This window comes from Hirundo rustica, chromosome 18 (assembly GCF_015227805.2).
Source record: "Hirundo rustica isolate bHirRus1 chromosome 18, bHirRus1.pri.v3, whole genome shotgun sequence".
Lineage (NCBI taxonomy): Eukaryota > Metazoa > Chordata > Aves > Passeriformes > Hirundinidae > Hirundo > Hirundo rustica.
In genome coordinates this window covers 9,772,502-9,776,915 of record NC_053467.1, presented here as the reverse complement: position 1 = coordinate 9,776,915, position 4,414 = coordinate 9,772,502, and positions in this window count along the sequence as shown.

The window sequence follows — 4,414 nt, the reverse complement described above, 5'->3', positions numbered from 1 at the left end:
CACTCACACACGCTCCATACCCAGATGTGTCCCAACACCCAGATGTTCCTCAGCACCCAGCCATGCCCCAGCACCCAGATGTGTCCCAACACCCAGATGTGCCCCAGCACCGAGATGTTCCCCAGCACCCAACCGTGCCCCATCACTCAGACATGCCCCATTACCCAGATGTGTCCCAGCACCCAGATGTTCCCCAGCACCCAGATGTTCCCCAGCACCCAGCCGTGCCCCATTACCCAGATGTGTCCCAACACCCAGATGTTCCCCAGCACCCAGATGTGCCCCAGCACCCAGCCGTGCCCCATTACCCAGATGTGTCCCAGCACCCAGATGTTCCCCAGCACCCAGCCATGCCCCAGCACCCAGATGTTCCCCAGCACCCAGCCGTGCCCCAGCACCCAGATGTGTCGAACACCCAGATGTTCCTCAGCACCCAGCCGTGCCCCAGCACCCAGATGTTCCCCAGCACCCAGCCGTGCCCCAGCACCCAGCCGTGCCAGCGGTTGCCCCGGGGTTTCTCCGTCGCAGGGCTGAACTCGCTCCTCTGACTCAACCCTGCAACCTGTAATAAACCCGGGGCAGGAGAGGCTCCAAACCAAAATAGCAGGGCTGTGCAGGGAGCGGGCGAGGTGCACCCGCTGAACTGGAGGCAGGCTTGAGCAATGCCAGGGTTATTTGCGTCCCAGGGCCCGGCTCTGCTGCGGCGGCTGACGCAGCTCGGCCCTGCCGAGGCGCAAACACCGCCGAGACAAAGATCTTCAGCTTTGCTGCGAGGTAAAATCACAAGGTCAGGGCTTTGTGCCTGCCTCCAGCAGGCCTCCAGCAGGGGAAGCTGTGAACAGCGCCACGAGAAAACACTGGAACGAGGCAGAGCAGAGAGCTCCGCAACACGGACTCCAGCGGAATTAATCTGCAGATCCTGCGGCGCAGACGTGGACAGAAATGTCACCAAACTCTGCAAATATCAGGACCTATTTGTCTGCCTTTCAGTAAGCTCTGTGTTTCAGTAATTCAATTTCGAAGGTAATTTCCTGATTCGGGCTAATCTCTCTTACTCTGCCCATTTTCCTCTTAACACACCCTGCAAAAGGGCTGCAGGATGCTGGGTTACTCTTGTCAACCCTGAAACGAGAGGGATGCAATTTCTTCTTGTTTATCTGCACATTTTGCTTACCAGACTCTGTCACCCCAATAAAAGTGGATTCCCAAAACTTAGGGGAGCTCAGGCCTTCTGAGTGCAAAGCGGAAGAGACGCTTTGACAGAGATCAGACGTGAGATCCTGCGCTAAGACACGCCCTGAAGGGGGGCTGCAGGGACCCTGGGGAGGGGCTTGGGGGCAATTCTGTACCCCCTGGAACTCCCCACCAAACCAACCTGAGCCCCCCAGGCAGCTCCTGCAGGAGGCACTGGGATAATCACAGGCTGGAGCAACCATCCAGCAGGTTTTGTGTAGCACCAGCACCCAGGGCCAGTCTGGAGGTGAAGGCTGGATGTCTGATGGAGAAGATCCCACAGGTATGGGTGTTTAGGATCCTCTGTGTCCTATGGACGCCTCTGACGCCTCACTGAGCTGTTTCATGGCCTCCCACACTGGCTTGGACATTCCAGCACCGTGGATTTGACTTCCCAACTGAGCTCTGCCCCAGTGGCTTTCCTCCACCCCATTCCAGCGTTGTCCCGTAGGAAAACCAACACGGGAGGAAATGGGCACTGAGGGCACATCACACTCAGAGATCAGCAAAGAGCAGCCACGTGCTCCCTCCTGATGCCATCGGGGAGGTGACAACAAACAGCTTGGCCAGACAATGTCCCTTCCCAGGTAACGTCCCTTCCCAGGTAACGTCGTCACCTCCAGTCAATCAAGGGAACAGTGTGGGGCCAGCAGTGTGTGCTCCTGCTGAGCCGCTGCCAGCACCACGCTGACATCCACAGACGTGACAAGGCCAGCCAGAGCCCTCCCCCGACACCCTGCCCTGCCAGGGATCCAGCAGCTGCAAAGCAAAGCAGCCCGAAACCCACGGTCCCTTAGGTGCTGATGGGAGCTGGGAGATGGGAGAGCTTTGCCTGCCTACAGCTCTCAGCCACGGGAGAGCAGAACACAAAAGCCCTGTGATAACACTTTGGCTGAACCCATCTGGCGTGTGCATCCAGCTGCTCCCACCCCATGGCCTGGGGAAAGGGCAGAGCTCCCGGCACCTCCCTGCAGACAGCAGCACCGTCACCCTGCAGGAGCAGCACCCCGTCCCAGGGAATTCCACCCACCTGGGGCTGCCCCGAGCTCACCCCAGCCCTCGGGATCCCAAACGCCCTCCTCCCCGCTGGGTGCAAGCTGGCTCTTCCCCTCTGCACTGGTCAGAGCTATGAAATGCCATCTTTAATAACTGGGATATAAAAATAAGCAGGTAAGCTCTTGCGTCATTAAGGGATAGCTAGAGAGCTGTGTGATGGTGTGGCACAAAGGCAGGGTAATCAAAGCCTTGACCGTGCTGAAACTTAATATTTGGCTGAACCTTTTGCCAAAATTCCCTGTGACAAAATGCAGGGAAGCAGATCCTCTGCTTCAGTTCTGTCCTGATTCACCTCTGTGAGGGACAGGCAGCGCCTCGGATCCATGGGACGAAGAGGGGAGGAGGTGGTGGTGGAAGGGATGGAGCACTGGGATGTGCACACACAAATCTCTGCCCTAAAACCATGACCAGGGGTGACATGGAGAATCACAAACATCCCTGCTGGAAGGATCCCACGGACCCCCAGAGCTGCACAAGCCCTGTGTGTGCACCCCCTCTGCCTGCAGTGAGGAATTCAGGCAAAAACACCTCTGCTGCTGCGGCTCTGAGTCACATCCACCAAAGCAAGGGACTTCCATGCGCCAGGATTGCAGCAGCTGCCAAAGGACGCAGCCCACAAAATGCAGAATTCCATGCTTTGTCCACACACCCTCCCAATCTCCAACAGCCTGACAGGCATCCATCCATCCATCCATCCATCCATCCATCATCCATCCATCCATCCATCCATCATCCATCCCTCCATCCATCATCCATCCATCCATCCATCCATCCATCCATCATCCATCCATCCATCATCCATCCATCCATCCATCCATCCATCCATCCATCCATCATCCATCCATCCATCCATCCATCCATCCCTCCATCCATCCATCCATCCATCCATCATCCATCCATCTATCCATCCATCATCCATCCATCCATCCATCCATCCATCCATCCATCCATCCATCTATCCATCCTTCCTTCTTCTCACCTTCCTCTCCTGAACTGTTTTTCCACCCAACAACTTGACTTCACAGGTGGCCCAAGCCTCCCTTCCACTCCTCCCACCACACCATCTCCAGCGCCCTCAAATCCTATAAATCCCCCACAGCTGCACCGCAGGGAAGCTGCAAGAAACACGCAGCCAAGGTTCAAGGAAATCCTGCTGGGGTCCAAGAGGTGCCCTAAAGGACGTGGCTTCCTGCTCCTCGCGGCCACTGGAGCTGGGTGCATCCCTTGCGGCTTCCAGCAGCGGGATGGCCACGTCCTCCTGCTGCTCTGGGGAGGATGTGAGGGTGATGGAGATCCGACAGAGTAACACAGCCCACTGGAGCCTCTGGTCTCTCCCCTTCCCCTCAGAGCACAAGAAATCCCAGCACTGGAGCTCCGGGATGAGCGGATGGGACAGGCGCTCCCCCAGTCACCAGCACACCATAAATCCCCATTTCCTTCTGCCTCCCCATCCCAGAGCCTGTTTCCTTTGCTGCTTATCTCAAATCAGGAAATCCACAGGAGCTGCAGGCCAGGGAAGCTGGTAGAAAAGAGCCTCCAGGCCTGGATAGGATTGTTTTTTGGGTTTTTTTTACGAGGGACTTTTCATTTCGCTGCCACTTTGTTTTCAGCCCTCGCCTGTCTCCTTGCAGTGGGAGTTTGCTGGAACCAAAACTGGAGAAAAGCTCTTGGAATCCACCCGAGGAACAAAAGGGCTTTTGTGCAGGAGGATTTGGAGGATGAGGCTGCTTTCGCTGCCGCTACCTCCGTGCCCGTTTTCCCGGTGCCCAGGAGCACCTGGCCGTGGCAGAGCAGGGGCTGGGATGCGGAGGAGGTGGGCACAGCAGGGGCTGCGCTCTGCCCGGGCACAGGGGCACAGACACCTCCCACACCTGCCAGCAGAGCCAAAGCAGCACAGAGGGCCGAGAGCTTCCCAAATATCCCCGCATGGTGGCTCGGCCTTTGTGCCTGCAGGCAGGGAGGGCTCTGCTCCTCGGGGCAGCACCCTACAAAGTCTCCCCAGGGACGCTGCCATGCCAGCGGGTGCTCCCCGTGCAGCCCCATGGAGGAAGGGATGAAGCTCCCACACCAGTGGGTGAACTGAGGGGAGGCTGCAGGTTTGTTCACGAGCTGGGCATCACTCCCA